Here is a 15511-nt window from a genome sequence, read left to right as displayed (position 1 = left end):
ATGAAATGTCAGTGCCTTGGTTTTATGTGTATTATAATACTTTTATATGGCAGAACTCTATCTGAGTGCTTCTACCTGTTTTAGAATTAAATGTGTCTATTGTTTTTCAGTTGGATGGCTGGTCATGAAGACTCCCAACAAACTGATGTCCACTATCAATCCTTAGATGGAAAAGGCCAATTCAATTGGCGCTTTGTCTTTTCTTTCGACTTTGTGCTCCAGGAAGAGCTGTGCTTTGTGTCTAAGAAGGTAAATGCCGGGAACATTGCTGTGCCTGTATATAGAATGGAAAGGTTGGAGGATCTCATGTGTGGTGGACATTTCCTTCTGCTGAGATCTGATTCCCGTCTTTTCAGAAGGTCCGTTCTGCCGGTTTTCCTTCGATGGTTTATTGGGTTTGGAAGTGTCCGGGAAATTTAATCACAGCAAATTTCGGGGAATTATTTAGTGGCTCCTAATTATCAATGCAGTGAGAGAAGAGACACCGGGGGCATGCTTCCAAAGCTTATCTTCCATCTCATAGGACATGTTTGGTCCGGTAAAGTGACAGATTCTGATCAAATTGCAGAACCTCATCATGTGTGTGCGTGTAGATTCTCATGGGTGTCCATATTACATCACCACCAAGTGAATGCATGAAAGTTTGACCCCCATAAATCACAGGAGGAACACCAAGATAATGCATGAAAGTCTGAACCCCATAAATCACAGGAGGACCACCAAGATAATGCATGAAAGTCTGACCCCCATAAATCACAGGAGGACCACCAAGATAATGCATGAAAGTCTGACCCCCATAAATCACAGGAGGACCACCAAGATAAGTGGCAGAAATATATCTGAGTGCTTCTACCTGTTTTAGAATGAAATGTGTCTATTGTTTTTCAGTTGGATGGCTGGCCATGAAGACTCACAGCAAACTGAGGTGTACTATGAGTCATTAGATGGACAAGGCCGATTTAATTGGAGATTTGTGTTTTCTTTCAACTTTTTGCTCCAGGAAGAGCTGTGTATTATTTCTAAGAAGGTAAATGCCGGGAACATTGCTGTGCCTGTATATAGAATGGAAAGGTTGGAGGATCTCATGTGTGGTGGACATTTCCTTCTGCTGAGATCTGATTCCCGTCTTTTCAGAAGGTCCGTTCTGCCGGTTTTCCTTCGATGGTTTATTGGGTTTGAAAGTGTCCGGGAAATTTAATCACAGCAAATTTCGGGGAATTAATTAGTGTCTCCTAATTATCAATGCAGTGAGAGAAGAGACACCGGGGGCATGCTTCCAAAGCTGATCTTCCATCTCATAGGACATGTTTGGTCCGGTAAAGTGACAGATTCTGATCAAATTGCAGAACCTCATCATGTGTGTGTGTGTAGATTCCCATGGGTGTCCATATTACATCACCACCAAGATAATGCATGAAAGTTTGACCCCCATAAATCACAGGAGGACCACCAAGATAATGCATGAAAGTCTGAACCCCATAAATTACCAAGATAATGCATGAAAGTCTTTCCCCCATAAATCACAGGAGGTCCACCAAAATAATGCATGAAAGTCTGACCCCCATAAATCACAGGAGGACCACCAAGATAATGCATGAAAATCTGACCCCCATAAATCACAGGAGGTCCACCAAGATAATGCATGAAAGTCTGACCCCCATAAATCACAGGAGGTCCACCAAGATAATGCATGAAAGTCTGACCCCCATAAATCACAGGAGGTCCACCAAGATAATGCATGAAAGTCTGACCCCCATAAATCACAGGAGGTCCACCAAGATAATACATGAAAGTCTGACCCCCATAAATCACAGGAGGACCACCAAGATAATGCATGAAAGTCTGACCCCCATAAATCACAGGAGGTCCACCAAGATAATGCATGAAAGTCTGAACCCCATAAATCACAGGAGGACCACCAAGATAATGCATGAAAGTCTGAACCCCATAAATCACAGGAGGACCACCAAGATAATGCATGAAAGTCTGACCCCCATAAATCACAGGAGGACCACCAAGATAATGCATGAAAGTCTGACCCCCATAAATCACAGGAGGACCACCAAGATAATGCATGAAAGTCTGACCCCCATAAATCACAGGAGGACCACCAAGATAAGTGGCAGAAATATATCTGAGTGCTTCTACCTGTTTTAGAATGAAATGTGTCTATTGTTTTTCAGTTGGATGGCTGGCCATGAAGACTCACAGCAAACTGAGGTGTACTATGAGTCGTTGGATGGAAAAGGCCAATTCAATTGGAGATTTGTCTTTTCCTTTGACTATGTGCCGCAGGAAGAGCTGTGCGTTGTGTCTAAGAAGGTAAATGCCAGGAACATTGCTGTGCCTGTATATAGAATGGAAAGGTTGGAGGATCTCATGTGTGGTGGACATTTCCTTCTGCTGAGATCTGATTCCCGTCTTTTCAGAAGGTCCGTTCTGCCGGTTTTCCTTCGATGGTTTATTGGGTTTTGAAGTGTCCAGGAAATGTAATCACAGCAAATTTCGGGGAATTAATTAGTGGCTCCTAATTATCAATGCAGTGCGAGAAGAGACACCGGGGGCATGCTTCCAAAGCTGATCTTCCATCTCATAGGACATGTTTGGTCCGGTAAAGTGACAGATTCTGATCAAATTGCAGAACCTCATCATGTGTGTGTGTGTAGATTCCCAAGGGTGTCCATATTACATCACCACCAAGATAATGCATGAAAGTTTGACCCCCATAAATCACAGGAGGACCACCAAGATAATGCATGAAAGTCTGAACCCCATAAATTACCAAGATAATGCATGAAAGTCTTTCCCCCATAAATCACAGGAGGTCCACCAAAATAATGCATGAAAGTCTGACCCCCATAAATCACAGGAGGACCACCAAGATAATGCATGAAAATCTGACCCCCATAAATCACAGGAGGTCCACCAAGATAATGCATGAAAGTCTGACCCCCATAAATCACAGGAGGTCCACCAAGATAATGCATGAAAGTCTGACCCCCATAAATCACAGGAGGTCCACCAAGATAATGCATGAAAGTCTGACCCCCATAAATCACAGGAGGTCCACCAAGATAATACATGAAAGTCTGACCCCCATAAATCACAGGAGGACCACCAAGATAATGCATGAAAGTCTGACCCCCATAAATCACAGGAGGTCCACCAAGATAATGCATGAAAGTCTGAACCCCATAAATCACAGGAGGACCACCAAGATAATGCATGAAAGTCTGAACCCCATAAATCACAGGAGGACCACCAAGATAATGCATGAAAGTCTGACCCCCATAAATCACAGGAGGACCACCAAGATAATGCATGAAAGTCTGACCCCCATAAATCACAGGAGGACCACCAAGATAATGCATGAAAGTCTGACCCCCATAAATCACAGGAGGACCACCAAGATAAGTGGCAGAAATATATCTGAGTGCTTCTACCTGTTTTAGAATGAAATGTGTCTATTGTTTTTCAGTTGGATGGCTGGCCATGAAGACTCACAGCAAACTGAGGTGTACTATGAGTCGTTGGATGGAAAAGGCCAATTCAATTGGAGATTTGTCTTTTCCTTTGACTATGTGCCGCAGGAAGAGCTGTGCGTTGTGTCTAAGAAGGTAAATGCCAGGAACATTGCTGTGCCTGTATATAGAATGGAAAGGTTGGAGGATCTCATGTGTGGTGGACATTTCCTTCTGCTGAGATCTGATTCCCGTCTTTTCAGAAGGTCCGTTCTGCCGGTTTTCCTTCGATGGTTTATTGGGTTTTGAAGTGTCCAGGAAATGTAATCACAGCAAATTTCGGGGAATTAATTAGTGGCTCCTAATTATCAATGCAGTGCGAGAAGAGACACCGGGGGCATGCTTCCAAAGCTGATCTTCCATCTCATAGGACATGTTTGGTCCGGTAAAGTGACAGATTCTGATCAAATTGCAGAACCTCATCATGTGTGTGTGTGTAGATTCCCAAGGGTGTCCATATTACATCACCACCAAGATAATGCATGAAAGTTTGACCCCCATAAATCACAGGAGGACCACCAAGATAATGCATGAAAGTCTGAACCCCATAAATTACCAAGATAATGCATGAAAGTCTTTCCCCCATAAATCACAGGAGGTCCACCAAAATAATGCATGAAAGTCTGACCCCCATAAATCACAGGAGGACCACCAAGATAATGCATGAAAATCTGACCCCCATAAATCACAGGAGGTCCACCAAGATAATGCATGAAAGTCTGACCCCCATAAATCACAGGAGGTCCACCAAGATAATGCATGAAAATCTGACCCCCATAAATCACAGGAGGTCCACCAAGATAATGCATGAAAGTCTGACCCCCATAAATCACAGGAGGTCCACCAAGATAATACATGAAAGTCTGACCCCCATAAATCACAGGAGGACCACCAAGATAATGCATGAAAGTCTGACCCCCATAAATCACAGGAGGTCCACCAAGATAATGCATGAAAGTCTGAACCCCATAAATCACAGGAGGACCACCAAGATAATGCATGAAAGTCTGACCCCCATAAATCACAGGAGGACCACCAAGATAATGCATGAAAGTCTGACCCCCATAAATCACAGGAGGACCACCAAGATAATGCATGAAAGTCTGACCCCCATAAATCACAGGAGGACCACCAAGATAATGCATGAAAGTCTGACCCCCATAAATCACAGGAGGACCACCAAGATAAGTGGCAGAAATATATCTGAGTGCTTCTACCTGTTTTAGAATGAAATGTGTCTATTGTTTTTCAGTTGGATGGCTGGCCATGAAGACTCACAGCAAACTGAGGTGTACTATGAGTCGTTGGATGGAAAAGGCCAATTCAATTGGAGATTTGTCTTTTCCTTTGACTATGTGCCGCAGGAAGAGCTGTGCGTTGTGTCTAAGAAGGTAAATGCCGGGAACATTGCTGTGCCTGTATATAGAATGGAAAGGTTGGAGGATCTCATGTGTGGTGGACATTTCCTTCTGCTGAGATCTGATTCCCGTCTTTTCAGAAGGTCCGTTCTGCCGGTTTTCCTTCGATGGTTTATTGGGTTTTGAAGTGTCCAGGAAATGTAATCACAGCAAATTTCTGGGAATTAATTAGTGGCTCCTAATTATCAATGCAGTGCGAGAAGAGACACCGGGGGCATGCTTCCAAAGCTGATCTTCCATCTCATAGGACATGTTTGGTCCGGTAAAGTGACAGATTCTGATCAAATTGCAGAACCTCATCATGTGTGTGTGTGTAGATTCCCATGGGTGTCCATATTACATCACCACCAAGATAATGCATGAAAGTTTGACCCCCATAAATCACAGGAGGACCACCAAGATAATGCATGAAAGTCTGAACCCCATAAATTACCAAGATAATGCATGAAAGTCTTTCCCCCATAAATCACAGGAGGTCCACCAAAATAATGCATGAAAGTCTGACCCCCATAAATCACAGGAGGACCACTAAGATAATGCATGAAAGTCTGACCCCCATAAATCACAGTAGGTCCACCAAGATAATGCATGAAAGTCTGACCCCCATAAATCACAGGAGGTCCACCAAGATAATGCATGAAAGTCTGACCCCCATAAATCACAGGAGGTCCACCAAGATAATGCATGAAAGTCTGACCCCCATAAATCACAGTAGGACCACCAAGATAATGCATGAAAGTCTGACCCCCATAAATCACAGGAGGTCCACCAAGATAATGCATGAAAGTCTGAACCCCATAAATCACAGGAGGACCACCAAGATAATACATGAAAGTCTGAACCCCATAAATCACAGGAGGACCACCAAGCTAATGCATGAAAGTCTGAACCCCATAAATCACAGGAGGACCACCAAGATAATGCATGAAAGTCTGACCCCCATAAATCACAGGAGGACCACCAAGATAATGCATGAAAGTCTGAACCCCATTAATCTCAGGAGGACCACCAAGATAATGCATGAAAGTCTGACCCCCATAAATCACAGGAGGACCACCAAGATAATGCATGAAAGTCTGACCCCCATAAATCACAGGAGGACCACCAAGATAATGCATGAAAGTCTGACCCCCATAAATCACAGGAGGACCACCAAGATAATGCATGAAAGTCTGACCCCCATAAATCACAGGAGGACCACCAAGATAAGTGGCAGAAATATATCTGAGTGCTTCTACCTGTTTTAGAATGAAATGTGTCTATTGTTTTTCAGTTGGATGGCTGGCCATGAAGACTCACAGCAAACTGAGGTGTACTATGAGTCGTTGGATGGAAAAGGCCAATTCAATTGGAGATTTGTCTTTTCCTTTGACTATGTGCCGCAGGAAGAGCTGTGCGTTGTGTCTAAGAAGGTAAATGCCGGGAACATTGCTGTGCCTGTATATAGAATGGAAAGGTTGGAGGATCTCATGTGTGGTGGACATTTCCTTCTGCTGAGATCTGATTCCCGTCTTTTCAGAAGGTCCGTTCTGCCGGTTTTCCTTCGATGGTTTATTGGGTTTGAAAGTGTCCGGGAAATGTAATCACAGCAAATTTCAGTGTAAGAATTGATTAGTGGCTCCTAATTATCAGTGTAGTGAGGGAATCTAGTGGGAGAGATTGTTGTACTAATGTTGCTTGTTTAGTACAGAAATATCTTTTTATTTTTTTCCATTTAGTCCACTGGGTTGAATGAAAACAAAAAACAAAGCTTGAATGTGTGTAGCCTGCATTATCCGGACCCTGAACCAGGGAGATGGCCTGTAAGGTTGCTTTGTTTGTGCAACAGGACTGTGTGTTTGTTCACCTCAACACTCGGTGCAATTTGTGTAGTCAACCCAAGGTTGTGTACAGATGTAGGGCTCTGGTTCATCCCACCCCAGAAGACACCTTCAAGGTTATGCCCAATGTGACAAGCGTGGACCCTATATAGGGGCAAGCATGCTGGGCAGATAAGACAGGGTCACCCTGTTTCTTTTTCGGTTACTGTATCCCCACAGCAAGTTGAAGACATAATATCTCTATTACTTATGTGTATACTGTATAGTAGTGTGTTTTATAGGAAATGTCTCCTACAGGACAGTCACCAGCTGGGCTGCCCCATACTCCTTGGGCATGCTCCTGGGGCTTGCTCCTTGGGCATACTCCTTGGGCTTGCTCCCTGGGCATACTCCTTGGGCATACTCCTTGGGCATACTCCTTGGGCTTGCTCCTTGGGCATACTCCTTGGGCTTGCTCCTTGGGCATACTCCTTGGGCATGCTCCTTGGGCTTGCTCCTTGGGCATACTCCTTGGGCATACTCCTTGGGCATACTCCTTGGGCTTGCTCCTTGGGCATACTCCTAGGGCATACTCCTTGGGCATGTATAACCCATTTCCAATCCCCAGGGGAATCCCTTGACTGATGGCAATGGTGGGAATTGCAGCAAAAGCCTAGGTGCACTGCACTGCACATGTGTGAATGGGATTCATACAGGAATCGCACTGCATTCCTGTGCACATCCAATGCTATGTCCTGCATACATTTTGTATGGCTGAAATCGCATCCGCACCAAAATGGTGCAGGACTTCATTTTTTTTTCCTGTACCTGAATCCCAGGCAATCTGATTCTGGCAATTTGCACTGCGTTTTGTGAACTGTTTGAAGGGTGTCATTAAGGTAATATTGACATCCAGTGCAGAACGCAGAGATATTGTGCGATGGCAATGCAGTGCGGGAAACGTACACACAGGATTCGCTGCACTTTACCACATGACATGAGTGTGACTCAAACCTCTTAGAGCCGGATCCTATACTAATCATCTGATTCTACCAAGACATGCAGCAAGGGACCTACCTGACAACTATGACAACCAACAGCTTTACTACAACCATCTGTGTTCAGAGCTCATAAGTGCCAGGCACCATCTTCACCTTCCATATCCAAAGTGCAGTGACTATCCTCAGATGATACAAACCCTCCTACATAAGTTGTACCTATTTATCTGCATTTTTCTCTACATGCATTCAAAGTGCTGAATTTATACAGCTTGTCTAAATATTTAGAAAAAAGGAGGCAGAGAGATCTAATTGTTGGAGGGAAGGGACACAAAAACAGAGCTTAAGCTGCCAATCACAGTCTGTGTGCTGGAGCTCCCTCCTTTGTCACCTTTTATCTCTTGGTGTCAGGAAAACTTGTCAAAATTGATTCATGCTGATGGCAGAGGAAGGAGGCAGCAGACAGAAATGACATTTAGTGCTCTGGACTGAGACAAGTATAGAGAAGTGTGTCTTCTTGGAGACCTGGAGGAGGAGGATCTATCCGCATCACAGAAGACTCTTCTGCGCATATTATTTTGCTATGCCAAGAAGGCTTTAGCCCTCAAGTGGAGGGAGCAGAACCCCCCCTCTCTTGGGGACTGGGTGAAATTAGTTAACAATGCCCTACCAATGTACAAACTCACTTACCAAGTTAGAGGAAGTAATAAAAAGTTCGATAAAATTTGGGGGAAATGGATCACACATATATTAGGATAGATTAAAGTATAGGAGCTTCCTGGTTATTAAAAATGTGTATGTAAAGGTGTGATAGTTATGTGGTATGAACCACACTTATGCTTAAGAAATAATAATAGCGCATACAAAGCTAATGGAAATGTAAGGGACCAACTAAAGACACAGTAAAATAATACATAGGAACAATGTTTATCTTATTTAATAAAAGTGCATTATTTTTATGATGACAAATATTGGATCTAGGTGAATGTTTCCAGTTTACCGTATACTGTAATATAAACGATTGTGCTGTAAAAGAAAATTGTGATATAACGATGTAAAATTCTGTGAACTTCAATAAAATTTACCCTTTAAAAAAAAAAGTATAGAGAAGTGGTCATCTCCTGTCCTCAGGGCCCACTAACAGGCCAGGTTTTCTGTATTACCTTGGGGGAGATGCAGACTACGGCAATCACTGAGCAGCCAATGAGATCACCTGTCATGTATTTCAGTTATCCTGCAAACCTGGCCTGTTAGTGGGCCCTGAGGACAGGAGATGAGAAGCACTGATATAGAGGGATATGCTTTGTTCAGATTTCATGTCTGAGGATTACAGCCACTTGAAATGTTTTATTTAGAGGATGTATAGATATATTCCTCCAAGGTCTTTGTGCTATTATATGGGATTTTCAATATTTGGTATATTTAGATGTAAACCTTGACTAAAGGAATGCAATTTTACCAGCAATCCACATTATTATATTATTTCTACAAACGTTCTACTTTCCCCATCTTCAGAGAATGAAGAGATCATTCTTGTGATTCCAATCCAACATAGAACATGCTTCAATTGCGGATTGGGCGGGCATATAGCCAGGGACTGTAGGGGGCGCTAGGATGAGGTGGGATGTGGTGACAGTATAGATGACCCATTTTATCAAGCTTTAAGTGTAATTGAAGTTGATTCTGTTAATGAGCCAATGGTTGAAATAAATGTAAACGGTATTGATTTGTGTGGTCTTATAGACACAGGGGTTTCACGGTCCCTTTTAAATGTCTTTGATCCTAACTTACCACTTTCCAATGAAAGAGTTTCTTTGGTGGGAGTAAGTAATAATATAATCTCAGCAAGAGTTACGCAATCTGTACCGGTGACATTGGGAGAGCATTCAACAGAACACTCATTTGTATTGTCTCCACATTCCCCCTGCAATTTATTGGGAAGAGATCTACTTTCCAAGATGGGGGTGACTATTGCTTTATCCCCAGATAAAATTCTTATTGACATACCGCATAGCTTAAAAGAAGAAGCAACTGATTTGTTGTTTATGCCTTTATTAGTAGCTGATATGGAGGGAGGAATTCCAGAAGAGGCCAAACAAAAAATTAACTCTTCAATATGGGTAACAGGAGTGAACACTCCTGGTCTCATGAAAGTTGCTCCTGTGCGGTTAAGTAGAGACCCTACACTACCAGTACCTAGAATACCTCAATACCCCTTATCTCCTGAATCAGTTGAAGGTATTAAACCAGTGATAGAGGAGTTACTACAGGAGGGTGTTCTTACCCCTTGTAGGAGTTCAGCTATTACTCCTATTTATCCAGTTCCCAAACCTATGAAACCAGGAGAGGATAGCCGTCGATGGAGATTGGTGCATGATTTGTGTGCAATCAACAAGGTAATTATACCATCAGTACGTGTGGTACCCAACCCCTCTACTATACTGGCAACAATACCTCCTTCAGCAACTCACTTTACTGTAATTGACCTTGCCTCAGCTATCTTTAGCGTTCCTGTTCATCCAGATGATCAATGGTTGCTAGCTTTCACCTTTGAGAAGAAGCAACTTACCTGGACCAGATTGCCAATGGGATATCATGATTCCCCCAGTTGCTTTTCTCAGGTGCTCAAGGATAAATTAGATGAGTGGCAGCCACCCATGGGATCAGTATTAGTACAATATGTGGATGATCTCTGGCTAGCATCCCCTGATGAACAGGCATGTATTGAGGATTCTATGTCTTTAATGAATTTTCTAGCCAGTATAGGACAAAGAGTAGATGCTGCAAAAGTGCAATGGGTTAAATTAAAAGTACAATACCTGGGCCACTGTGTCTCCCAAGGTATCAAACATTTGACAAATAAAAGGAAAGAGGTAATTGCAAAGCAACGAATGCCCACGACCCTGAAACAGTTGAGAACATTCCTTGGATTAGTGGGATATTGTAGGCAGTTTTTACCTCAATATTCTACAATTATAGGTCCCCTACAAGACTTGTTGAAAGGCCATACCAGAAGCAATTACTAATTTACAACGGATGAGTTAACTCCGGAGGTCCAAGAAGCATTTAAATTGATTAAAAAATCTTTGTTAACTGTACCCAGTTTAGGTTTGCCTCACTATAGCAAGGATTTTTATCTTTTTTTGTACAGAAGTGAATGGCCATGCAAATGGATTTTTGACACAGCATTTCTGTGGCCAACAACGCCCAGTAGGGTACTACAGCTACCCCCTGGATAGTGTGGCTAGGGGACTTCCTGGATGTTTAAAATCAGTAGCAGCGGCTGCTCTGCTGGTGGAGAAAACTACTGACATAGTACTGGGCAATACATTGTATTTAATGTGTCCGCATGACTTGGAAGCTAGGCTGAATAGTGCTTACACTAAACATTTTTCTGTTCAACGAATAACACATTATCATTTGGTTTTGCTATCAGCTTCCAACCTCAAAATCCAACGCTGCCAGACCTTGAATCTGGCCACCTTCTTCCCGGAAGATGACGAGGAAATTGAGGATTCTATCTACCTAAGTCATGATTGTGCTAACTTTATTGACAGTGTGACCAAACCCCGACCTGACTTGCAGGATGAACCCATCTCAGGTCTGCCATCCTGTGCTGATCTGTTTGTAGATGGATCTTCCATTAGGAGGACTGATGGCCTCACACTTGCTGCTTATGCAGTAGTTAATGGTGACAGTAAATTATTACATGCAGAGGTTCTGCAAAATTCAAAATCAGTACAGGCAGCTGAACTAACTGCTCTTTGTGTTGCTTTGGAACTTGCAGAGGGGGCTATTGTAAATATCTATAGTGACTCAGCTTATGCTGTAGGTATAGTGCATAGTTTTGCACAACTGTGGCAAGAAAGGGGTTATTTAACAGCAGCAGGAACTCCTATACAGCATAAAGAGTTAATTGTTAGACTATTGGCAGTAGTCCAGCTGCCTCTTAAAGTTGCAGTAATTAAATGTAAAGCACATACCAGGGCAGATGATAGCATATCACTTGGAAATGCTTTGGCTGATAGGTATGCTAAAGATGTAATACATTCTTATGAGCCAATTACAGTGCTTCCAACATTCCTGCTCACAGATCTTCAAGTGGATCTGGATATTGTATCAGCTCTACAGGCAAGCTCGCCTCATACGTCCTTTTGGACCACAAAGGGAGCTGTTTGTGGAGCAGATGGTATGTGGAAACTAAAACACAGACTGGTTGCTCCTCCAACATTATTTCCTTCTTTGTTTGCTTTGAGCCATGGGCCTTGACATGTCTCAACAGGAGGGATGTGTCAGGTGGTAGCCAGAGATTGGTGGGCTCCAGGTTTTTCTGCATATATGCTGCTAAAAAGATTACTGAATGTTCTATATGTCAAATGCATAATATTGGAAAGTCAGTGCCCACTCCCATGAAGCATATTCCACATACTGAGGAGCCATTTTAAATTGTGCAAATTGACTTCTCGGATATGCCCCCTTGTGGTCGGTTTAAGTATCTTTTGGTTTGCATTGATAAATTTTCGGCGTGGCCAAAGGCGTGGCCCACGTCGAGAAATGATGCCAGAACTGTGGTGAAATGTTTGACGAGGGAATTGATCCCAAGGTTTGGTATAGGGTCAATAATTTCCTCAGACAGAGGTACACATTTTAATAATAAGCTCATGGCAGAAGTAGTGAGTATTTTGGGTATGAAACAGCAATTGCATACTCCTTACAGACCTCAGGCTAGTGGCCTGGTGGAACGCAATAATCAGACTTTGAAGAGATATTTGGCCAAAATAACTGCTAATGGACAAAGCACATGGGTAGAAGCGTTACCTATAGCCTTGGCAACCATTAGGACTACCCCTAAAGAGAAACATGGACTGTCATATTATTTGGGCGACCGCCTAAAAGACTACATTCATCTCTTGTGCAGCCAGAGACAGTGACTTTAATGAATGGACATTGCAAATTGGCAAATGTGTTTTCTGATACTTTTTCCAGAGCCAAAGCAGGACGACCTGTGGACACGAGTGAAGGAACTCATGGACTAAAGTCAGGAGATGTATATCAAGAATCACACACCCCGGACTACTTTGTCCCCTAAGTGGAAAGGACCATTTCAGGTCATTCTTGTGTCTCCCACTGCAGTGAAGCTGAAAGACTATAAGTATTGGGTGCATGGTTCACACTGTAAGAAGTCTGTGACTCCGAAAGAGAATATAAGCCGGTCTGCTGCTGGCAATAACTGTTCTGTACCTTTACCTTCCAGGTCTCCTCCACTGACTCGTGCGCGAGCAAGAAGACTGCAGAATGAATCTCCTAGGGCCTAAGATGAATGCGAAGCTCTGGAGTGTTATCCTCTGCGGTGGAGTGGTGGTATGGATTACAGTCATGGCATATGAATGGACACACAAGGAAGAAAAGGGTAAGATACAAGACACTTTTCTTTTTAATGCTACTATAATGGAAGAAATGTCACAACGTGAACCAGTTTCAGATGCTGATCTGAGAGCACGGAGGGAAGCTGCACATGAGTATCATGCCAAGCTGGCAGAGCCTTTTCATAACTCTTTTGTAGCGATGCACATGCAAGCTACCAAGAAACTGAATATCACTGATTGCTGGATATGCACACATGCACCTATTTCTCATAAGACTTTCTCCTCTTTGTTAGGAATACCTAGCACTCTAACTGAAATAGAGGACAATGCACATTTTGGTGATGTTAGTAGAACAATGATTGACAGAGTCATTTCACTCCTACTAGTCACAAATGCTCCATTGAGAAAACCAGCTGTCTGCATTACCTTTACTCGGACCTATACACCTGAATTGCTTTCCCAGGGTTACCAGGATACTACCCGATTGATTGGGAACTCCAACTGCATGGATAATGCCGATATCAAGTGCTGGTTTGATGGTAAGGATTTTGTGTGGAGTACTGACAGATATCAGGAATTACATGATTACACACATCGTCAACATTCCCGGCAGAATAATATGAAGCTATTGATGTGCCTACAAGGATATAATTTCAATAAAGCTTGTGCTGCCCCACCAGGATATTACTTCATATGTGGAAAGAAAGCATATACTTGGGTTCCTCTGAATTCTAATGGGGTTTGTTACTTTGGTAGAGTCATACCTGCTACTTGGTATATGGAGGATAATGACTTTCAAGAAACACAGCTCCACAAAATACCTATACACTTTCTTAAAAAAAAAAAGACTTTGTGCACCTTGCTAAAAGGGATTTCACTGATCAGTCGGTTCCAGGAGAAGATGAAATCCCAGGAGGAAAAGAGGAAGAAGAAGACTCCGGGATTAATGTGAAAAATGACAATTCTCCTGATAGGCCTACATTTTATCCTAAGTCAGATGATAATTTCACAAGTATTGAATCCCATGACAGAGAGATTAAACCATTGTTTTCTATTCCTTGGGTAAATAGATGTTGCATTGAAAAGGCTTTCAGTTTCATCATTGATTTGGCAGACATGATGGATAACATTACTGCCTTGTATGATAGAAACTTTATAGCCCTTGCTATAGAAGTAAAAATGATCAAAAAAGAGGTTTTGCAGCCCCGGCTGGTGCTGGATTATCTCACGGCCAGTCAAGGAGGAATATGCACCATAGTGGGAACTACTTGTTGTAACTACATCGGAAATGATACTAAGACTGAAGATGCCATCATTTCACATGTAGAAAAGGTACAACAAATGAAGGTTAAATTTCGTAAAGAACATACCGAAACTGCTTGGGTTGAAGGTAACTGGGAAAGCTGGCTTTCCTGGCTCAATCCTCTCAACTGGTTTTCTGGTATTGCAGGATGGTTTTGTGGAATTTTACATGGTATTTTATACATTGTAGGAATTATAGTCCTCATAATCCTAATAGTTAAATGTGCACCTATGTTATGCAAATGTTGTTTGAAAATAATCACACGTGCTGGTACTAATATTGGTTCTTCTGAGCCCTTAAGGTCTCGAGTCAGAACTGCTCATGAGATGGTGGTCCGTATACCTGAAGATCAACCTAAAGATACAGAAGAAGCTTAAAAGGGATACCGAAAGAATTCTAAACACAGGAGGGGCTGTGAAGATATATGAAATATAGGAACCATATCTTTTTATATATCCAGGGTTCCCCTTCAATATAAAACTGTATTCTTGATAATTTTCATTTAACTTGTTTTTCTGTAAAATGTTTCTGAATTCTTTGGTATTGCAACACATGTGGCTGACCAGTTGACATTAAATGTTCTGCCAATGACCTGACACAATTCTCGGAATATGTGATAGGGAAAGATGTTGACATAAAAAGTCCCTGTCTAAAAGTCAACTTAACTTCTTTCCAAGTAATTGTTCCTACAATTATCTCTCCCTTCTGTCAAAACAACTTGTCATGTTGAAATATTTTGGGTTACAGTGACCCCTAAATGTTAGCCAAACCTGTGTTGAAATCAATTCCTATATCCCAAAGTAACACTACGGATGCGAGTTCCTGGGGATGGGGGGCCCACCTCAGCAACGCAGTGGCACAAGGAAAGTGGTCCTCGAGGGAAGCAAGGGCTTCATCCAATCAGAGAGAGCTGCTAGCAGTTCAGAGAGCCTTGCAGTCATTTCAGACGGAAATCAAGGGTCACAATCTCCAAATTCTATCTGACAATATCGCGACAGTCGCGTACTTCAACAAACAGGGAGGCACGAGGAGCCAGATACTTCAATCTATTGCACAGGAGATTTTATCATGGGCAGAAGGGAATTTAGCTTCAATTACAGCAGTGC

The sequence above is a fragment of the Aquarana catesbeiana genome, linkage group LG02 (assembly GCF_042186555.1).
Source record: "Aquarana catesbeiana isolate 2022-GZ linkage group LG02, ASM4218655v1, whole genome shotgun sequence".
Lineage (NCBI taxonomy): Eukaryota > Metazoa > Chordata > Amphibia > Anura > Ranidae > Aquarana > Aquarana catesbeiana.
Note: the sequence above shows the minus strand (reverse complement) of the source record.